The sequence below is a fragment of the Octodon degus genome, unplaced genomic scaffold (assembly GCF_000260255.1).
Source record: "Octodon degus isolate 3935 unplaced genomic scaffold, OctDeg1.0 scaffold00122, whole genome shotgun sequence".
Classification (NCBI taxonomy): domain Eukaryota; kingdom Metazoa; phylum Chordata; class Mammalia; order Rodentia; family Octodontidae; genus Octodon; species Octodon degus.
The window spans coordinates 6,275,204-6,284,166 of record NW_004524698.1 but is presented as its reverse complement, the minus strand read 5'-3'; the positions used below and the strand labels follow the sequence as shown (position 1 = coordinate 6,284,166).

At 39.2% G+C, this 8,963-nt stretch overlaps 1 pseudogene; it reads right to left on the bottom strand.

Annotated features, from left to right (window-relative positions):
• Positions 1-7,200, bottom strand: part of LOC101585243 — a 77,725-nt pseudogene extending 70,525 nt beyond the window's left edge.
• Between the last annotated feature and the right edge of the window lie 1,763 nt (positions 7,201-8,963).

Sequence of the window (8,963 nt, the reverse complement as noted above, 5' to 3'; positions counted from 1 at the left end):
TTTTTTGGCGGAACCAGGGATTGAACTCAGGCCCTTGTGCTTGCCAGCCAAGTGCTTATTCTACTGAGCCATCTCCCCGGCCCTTAATGAATATTGTCAGGTGAAAATTTAAAAGATATTGATGAATTAGTTTGCTAATGTCTGTGCCCATTTATTTTCCCATTAGCAACAGATGGAGTTCCTTGTCATAAGAGTTGTCAATCTTTTTTATTCTTGCCAATCTCATGGGTTAAAACTTGTTTCTTTATGTATTTTCCTATTTTAATTTATCATAAATGAAGCTAGGCACCATTTCAAATGTTTAGAGTAATATGCAATTCTTTTCCTGTATGAATTGTCAAGATACTATGGAAATTTTCTTACACAGCTTCCCTTTTGCCATTTCATGTAGAAATTTATATATTAAAGGGAGCCAAGATGTTTGGGGATGAGGTGCAAATATTTTGTTTCTGTTTTTTAAATTTTGTGGGATCTTTTCTTATGCAGAACTTTCAATGTTTAAATAAATTTAACTTCTTATGTAATTGAACTTGTTCACCTTTTCCTGGCTGCTAGGTTTAATGTCCTACTGTGTAATATTTCCTTACTGAGAGATAACAAAAGCTACAGAAGAAAAAGATTGTTGTAGTTTTGTTTAGGAGTTTTATATCACCTGAGTTTTGAGACGAAATGATTTGCACATAATTTTAATCATTTACTTTCCAAATCTTTTAGACTTGGATTCATTTTTGTCATTATTATTACCTTATATTGTTTTGTTTTGACATTATTTTTGATATTTTCTTTTAGGATTATTGTTATTATTTTAGTGTTAGGAGGAAGGTACATAGGCATTCATTATTCTGTACTCCCTTTCATAGTAAAATAACTTGAAAGTAAGGTGTGTGCTCACCGTTTCTACTTGCCTGACTTTATATATAAAGTTTTTATTAAGTATTGTTTCATACATAGAAAGTAATATTTAATTGTTAAATGAGTTTCAATGAAAAAAGTGAACATTATCAGTACTGTACATTGACAGCCAGGTGTTTGTGCTCTCAAGCCTTCTCTTCCCCACTCCACCTCTGGTGGCATCAGTCAATTCCTTACAATTCAAATCTCACTCTTGTATTTGAAAATGTTGCTCCACTTTTGTCATCCATACTATTAGCTTTACATGGCACACATCGAGGGTAGCTGTATAGACTTGGACCTCAGAAGGGGACCCTGTCATTAGGATTTGTTCTCCAGCTGCCCTTTGGTATTCGTAATAACCTTATTCTAGCCTATATGCTTGTCTGCTTATTTTTTTATTTTGATTTATTTTTACCAGGAATCAAACTCATGACCTCACACACTTGCCAGGCAGGTGCTGTGCCACTGAGCTATATCTCCGGCATCTGTCCTGTATGTTTTTTGTGAGTGAAGGAGATGGGACAAAAGACCACGCTTGCAGGCATGATGTATCAGTTTATGTGCTTTCTTGCCTTGCACTGCCCTCTTGGGATAGATTCTGGGCACCTGCTGTCCAGTGGCTGCTGCTGCTCCTGGCAGGGACTTAGAAGGAGGACCAATGACTCCTACCAAGACCACTGTGTATTCTCACATTGTCCATTCTTATCTTCATTGTTGGTTATTAGGATGACCCAAGCTCACCTCTTCTCTTCTCTATATATCTTTGTCCCTTACCTGATTTATTTTAGTGTTCATGATTATAATGCTATTTACATGCAATGATTCCAAAACAACCAGCAGCAACCTCTTCCCTGAACTCCATACTTAGATTCCAGTCTTCTTTTGGTCACTTCCAATTGGGTTTATTCAGCATATAATACACGACAAAACTGAGCACTTAATTCTTACCTAACCCCAAACCTCATTCTCCTCCAGCATTCCTATCTTGAAAATTACTAGGCACCTGTTTGCACAGTAAAGTTTTGGGGAATAATTGTTTAATCTTCTCTCATCCCTTATATCTATCCTATCAGCAAATCCTATCAGCTACCTTCAACACATGTCCCCAATCTGACCTCTCACGTTTTCACTGCTTCACTGCTACACCCAATACAGACTTAGGTGAAAACTGGAGAGGTTATTTAAGGACATTGTGGAGCATCAGCTCAGACTCCATCCTCGCCATTGACCCCCACTTCAGTAGGCTTCACTTTCCTCCTAGTAAATTCCGCCTAGAGGAATAGGGTAGGAATAAATATGTTAATGTATGTGAAACACTTAAAATGAGTTTAGTTCTCTGTTATCACCATCTTCATTGCCATCACCATTGCTTAATAATTTTTTTCGCTGATTCCACTCTCTTCCAGAAATTTCTTACTATTTGTACTTCATACAACAGCCAAAAGGATTCCTTAAAACAATGTCACTAATTCTCCAATGGTTTATAAACACACTTGTAATGAAATGCAAAGTCATTATCATGGTGCACCCAGTACTGTTGGAATAAGCTCCATTTACTTCCCCTATAGCATATTCTAGTGTTCTTCCTTTAGTTCATGATGTCTGGCTAGTTTTCTTACATTTCCCAAACTCCACAAGAATGCAGCTACCCCAGATTCCTGGTGCTTGATGCTATCTGCATCTGAGTGGCTTTCTCTCGATGTGTGTATAGTTCATTCTATCAAGGAAGCTAGACATCTGCTTAAACGACATAGGCAAAGTGACTTCCTGACCTTGTTACCTATACTAGCAGTTTCTATTACTTCGCACTGGTTTTTCCCTCTTCCTAACTTATTTTTCTTCCTGACACTCACAACTTTACTATATTCATTGCTTCTGTTTTTATTGGCTATCTCATCCTCTAAAATATAATGTAGTCAAAACTTCATTTTAATATTAGACTTCCCATGGCTACAATGGCACCTCACATACAATAGGAATTCAATAAATAAATAATTTTAAAATGAATGGATGAACCTTTCCTCTTGGACTTCTTCAGTAATGTAAGTCACCTCCTCTAGGTATGATACAAGAGAAATAGAACTCCCAACTTTCTAGATGTCAGAGGTGCTGAGTTTGTATCCTCTGAAGTCAAAGAATGAATTCCAAAGGATAAAGAGTGTCAAGAATAGGAAAGGTTTATTGGAGAATAGAAATAGATCCGGAGACAAGAGGGGTCCTGGAAGTGGATTGCTACCAAGGCCCTTTGTTAAGTATAAATTATGCAGCAAATTTATGAGGTAGGTACAATCTGAGTTAAACTACAATCCATCTATAGAATGACAAGTATAGCCACTTAACTAATATTAATCCAATAGGGTAGTAAATCATGTAGCAAGGTACAGGGAAAGAACAAAGGCATTTTGGGGAAGGGATGGGTCCAGATGAGAGCTCTTTTGACCCATCTGGGTGACTGATACCTAGCTATCTGTACTTTATTTATCCCAGGAGATACACGTCACAGTATAATCTCAAGTTATTTATCTCTCAGTGATGCATGTAGGCCTGGTCACTGCATCTTTATCTTGAGGCCTGGACTTGGATGTGTCTCCAGCCACAGTTCTGGTGTGTTCTTGCCTTTTTCACTGACTCTCATGAGGGTCCATCCCTATCTGACTGCCTATTTATTTCTATCTATTATCTAACCTACTACCCCACTCTCTCTGTTTATTTGCTCCTGGTCCACTGCTGTTGGAAACCTCCAAGCACTCCTTTTAAATATTACCTATCTCTCAATTCCATGGAAGTCTCACTTATGTCATAAAACTTTTCTCAATCAAAACTGGAACAAAATCTTTACTCTCTGGATACCTACAAGGCATGATAGAATAATATGTTGAATGTGTACTTAAAAAAAAATTGTTGCAATAAGATGTACATTGCCATTAATCCTCTTGAAAAGATTCCCTCTCACTTCAAACACACTTAGCCCATCATTCTTGACATTTTTCTGAAGCTATTCCGGAAGTGCTCTTTTTGTGAGTGTCTTTAGTTGTGCTGTTGTGGCTGGCTCCATTGCCTGAACAATGTAAAACTGTGTACCTTCCACAGTCATGTTGACCTTGTGGAAGTGCCTGCTCCAGTGACTAAGGTAAATGAGGACATGTAATAATTGTTTTTATGAAACTGATTATCCATTAGGCAGCTCTTGGCACTGGCCTCAACCAAAGTTTTGACCATGTTTTGTAAATACACTTATGGGGGTGGACTTCCAGAACTGCCTCATAAAGTTACAAGGACAATGAGATAATTGAAAGGAGAGGAAGTGTTGTGAGGGGGATAATGGCATGGTTCCCTTTATTGTAATAATTTTTAAAATTTATGTAGATACTATATTTTTGATAAACCTTTGTACTATATTTGCTATATGTATCCTTCATGTCTATCTTTAGTTTTTGCATTTATTAATTAATTTATATGCTTGTAGGGTTAAGTATTTCATATGTCTTTGACTTTCAAGCCTTTTTGTGTCCTTCATTTTTTAAAGTGCCTCCAATATCCTATTTGTATGCTATGATGGATATTTATTGCATAAATGAACAAGAAAGAATAAATGAATGAAGGTAGAAGGTGTCTTATTGATGTGAATAATGAACTTTGTGACAAAGCAGTTCTCAGTGTCATTTATTGCAGACTTTGAGGACAACACTACTAAAATGAAGCTATATTGTCTACCTGATAAATATCCTTTCATTTTTATGACCCAAGGCATACCTCATATTTTTCATATCCCTGCCTACCTTTTCATTCATATTGGTAATATTAGTTACCATTTGTGCTTTCATTCTCATGTTATTCTATTATAGAGACAGAGAAACTGGGTCCAGAGAGGTCAGCTCATTTTCTTCTCTCTCTCTCTCTCTCTCTCTCTCTCTCTCTCTCTCTCTCTCTCTCTCAGCTAATATTTTATCCATACCTGGATTCTCTTTCTTTAGACAGCAGAGATATTAGGGAAAGGCTTGGTAGGTATAAGTGGTGAATCCTGGGAAAACAAAAAAGAGCAGAATTTGAGTTGGGGGCAGGGGTGAAGTCTGTTGGAGTAGGGAACCTGAGATGTAGCTCTAGATCTTCAATAACCTGATGGATGCCTGGTAAACCACACAACCTCTTGGGATTTCTCTTGTTGTGCAGGGCTTAATAGGGTCTATAGGGTTGCACTACACAGATCAGACTTGTAGTGATCCTCCTGTTTTCAGCCTCCCAAGAACTGGAGTTATAGACCATGCCACCACACCCAGTCTCAATCACTATCTCAGTGTACCCTGGACTTGGTGCTGGCACAGCTTGTGGTGTTGGGGATTGAACTGTGGCCCTTGAGCTCTGCCTAAGCCGGTGCTTTAGTCCACTGAGCTATCTGGTTGGCCCTGGTAAGCTCATTTTCTAAGTGACCAATGGAAGCATATGTAAGTAATTACAAGATAATACCATGTGTTAAACAGAGAAACCTATGGGCTGCCCTGAGAACAAAGAGGATACATCACCTAATCCTACCTTCCATTTAGGAAGGTCATATGTCTAGGAGCAATTCATAGGCAAAATTGACTTCAAATGAATTTTAAATGGAAATTACCTAGACAGGTGAAAAAGCCAAGAAAATAATGCATGCAGAGATTGAGCAGCCTGATTTTGGAGAGAACCAGTTTAATACAGTGATGGTAGCTAACATCTCTAACTGTTCCCATCCCTCTTTGTAGCTACTTTTATCACAACCAGTGTATCATATTGTGATTGTGGGTTGAAGATTCTGTTTTCATTACCAAGTAATGTTTGCTTTATTTATATAACTCACCTTGTACTCAACACTGTGCCTGACACTGAGCTCACAGTCCCCAGGTTCTGGCTTCCTGGGCAGCCAATGAGGCTGCTGGCTGACTCGATACACTGAGATGTCCATTCTAGTTTGGCCTTTTTCAGCAATCTCCCTGTAAATAGCTAGATCTCAGAAGCAGCTACAAGGGGACACGGACAGAAAGGAAGAAGTGAACAGACATGAAGTAGAACTGGCCAAGTTTTGAGCCCTTGGGTCAAACATAGCTAGGTGCCAGGTCACCAATCTCTATCTCTGCATATAACAAAAATGACAATAACATACACTGAGAAATAAAAAGGTATGATTAGAAATACCTGAATTGAAAGATGTTATGAATTATGCTTATTTGGTGAAAAGCAAAAAATTCAAAATGGCCTGGTTCACTAATTAAAGTATCTATTTTCTAATTTCTGTCTTTTTCAAGCTGCAGGGTGACTGTTGGCAAGAGCCACTCTCCTCTGCCAGCCTCTGCACAAAGTCAAGAAATCAGCATTATAATCATGCATTGTTTGCATAGCAAGTGCTCCCACAGCTCCAAGCTAAACAGCACTTTCTAGACCCTGCCAGAGTGTATGTGGTGAAGAAAGATTAATTGGCAGCTCACTAATTGACAGTATTTCCCACCACATCTGCTTCTGCCTGATGTGAGTTTAAATGTCTCTATTTAAATGCCTGAAGCTGGTTGAACATGCATAAAGTTTAATATCTTTTTCTAAGCCTCAGAGATGCCTGATACCTGGATTCTCTTTCTTTAGACAGCAGAGATATCAGGGAAAGGCTTGGTAGGTATTAGTAATGAATCCTGCGAAAACAAGAAAGAGCAGGACGATTTGAGTTGGGGGAAGAGGTGAAGGCTGCTGGAGTGGGGGACCTGAGATGTAGCTCTAGATCTTCAATAACCTGATGAGTTCCTGGTAAACCACACCACCTCTTGGGATTTCTCTTGTTTCTCAGGGGTTAATGAGACCAGTGGCTTTCTAACATTATTTCCCAGAATTGCAAAAGTTCCAGGTCTCCTAGAGATCTCCTAGACTGTAGAAATGTGTGCTCAATAGACTTTTTTTTTGGCAAACAGATCTTTTGGCAAACAGATCTTTGGCAAACAGATCTTTGGCAAACAGATCTTTTTTCAGTGATGGAAATGCTTTACAGTTGTATAGTCCAAAAGGACCGTTGAAAACAACTCAGTAGTCTCCAAGCCTTAAAATTCTGGAAGATACTTATCTCAAAATCCTAATCTCGCCATGTACACATCAGGGACAAGTATACTCTTCTGAGTGTGAAAGGAGAAGACAACCTGACCCACTGTTAGGCGTGATTTTGTCTGACATGGGGGAAGGTGCTAAGGCAACCGCCAGATCACCTGAACTGATGAGCCGCCCAGTGGCTTTGACAAGGTACATGACTTTTATGTTATTTGCGTCTGTTTTCCTAACTTGCTCCCAGGAGTTGCTCATAGCTGGTGAGGCTTCTGTTGTTTAATGGAAAAAAAAGGACCAGAGACCAAAAACTACCCAAATGAAGTCAGATTTCTCAGTCTGTTAAGTCTATTCCTATACAACTTGAAAAAAAGAAACTAATTGTTTTCCCAATAAAGAAGCCTAGCTCTGTCAGAGCTTCCCCAGGATTCCTGGAGGCTCTGAGGCCAGCGCTTTTGTCAACATGACCTATGATGACTGCAAGGATTTGTGACCCAGCTGATGATGTAAGGTGAGTCACCTGCTGCTGGGGGAGGGTGGTCAAAGCAGGGACCATGAATTACAAAGATGAGGTCGGGGGACATACACCAAGTGTGACTCTTGATATACAACCCAAAGAACTTGTCATGTATGAGATAAGAATCTCTCCCATGAAAAATATTTTTTATGAAATGATTAGGAAACATGGTGTACAGCATTGCACATGTCAGTGCTGCTTATAAAATAGGCAACCCACACAATGTAAAGCTTTCCCCATAGAAAGTGTTGATGCCTCTGAATCTTGGAGGGAAGATGGGAGATTATATATTTCCTAAATCAAGGATGCAGATTATAGGAAAGGCATGTGCAAGTCCCTTACAGGTGAGACCTCACACAGTCCTTTCATTACACTTCCTCAGACTCCTCTTGAGCTTTCTCACAGACAAAGGTAAGTGTCTACCAGTAACTTGCCAAAGTCCTCCTGTAAAAGGAAATGGATGTGAATTTTTTTTAAAAATCTTTTTCAACCACACTAAAACAAATAGTGGCGCCTGTGTAAGTCAATATTTTAACCAAAGGCCACAACTGTGGGAACTATACTATTGTATAATTTCCTCAACTTCTGAATGTCACTTAGAGCAGAAATAGTTGGCAGGAGTTTTGTCTTTTGTCATGTGTTTCAGTTTGAATTAAATGAAAACACACTGTGGCATCCTAAGGAGAACTCACCACAAAAGCATCATTTGTTATAGTTTTCTTGGTTTCATATTTCATCACATTTTGGGTTGTCTTTTATCACATTTTTTTATTTAAAAAAATTAAATCATTAATTTATTTGGTACAGGGTTTCACAGAACAGAGTGAGCTACCAGGGATCGAACCCAGGTCCTTGTAGTTTCTAGGCAGGTGCTTAGACTACCGAGGTATCTCCCCAGCCCCCTGTTACAACACTTTCTATTAAGACTCTGTCCTGGGCACAGCTGCCCTCTGCTGATTATTGCCTTCAGAAGTTGCTGACACACCACTGACAAGTTCATGGCATCTCCACTGCCCTGGAGTCTCTACAGTAGCTGTCACATATCATCATTCAGATAATCAGTTACTTCCACAGCACTGCACCAATCACAGCAACGTTATCCTAAAGGAGCAGAACCAGTGATGCAGCCACTCTCGCGCATCTCATCTTCAGCGCATGAATAGGCTGTGCCTTGCTCTCTGGTGCTTAGTACAGACTCTGACTCTGGGAGAATCAATGAATATGTGAATTGGCACAGCTGGAGAGAAAATATGACATCATTTTCAAATAGAAATTGTAGAAAGAATTAGTATGGCTCCTTTCCTTTCTTATCCTTATAGTTTTGCCTGGATCACATTTAAATTATTAAGAATCTCTCTCGGGCTAGGGAGATAGCTCAGTAGAATAAGTGCTTGCCTGGCAAGTGCAGGGTCCTGAGTTCCATCCCAGGTACCGCAAAGAAAAAAAAGAATCTCTCTCTCTCTCTCTCTCTCTCTCTCTCTCTCTCTCTCTCTCTCTCTCTCTC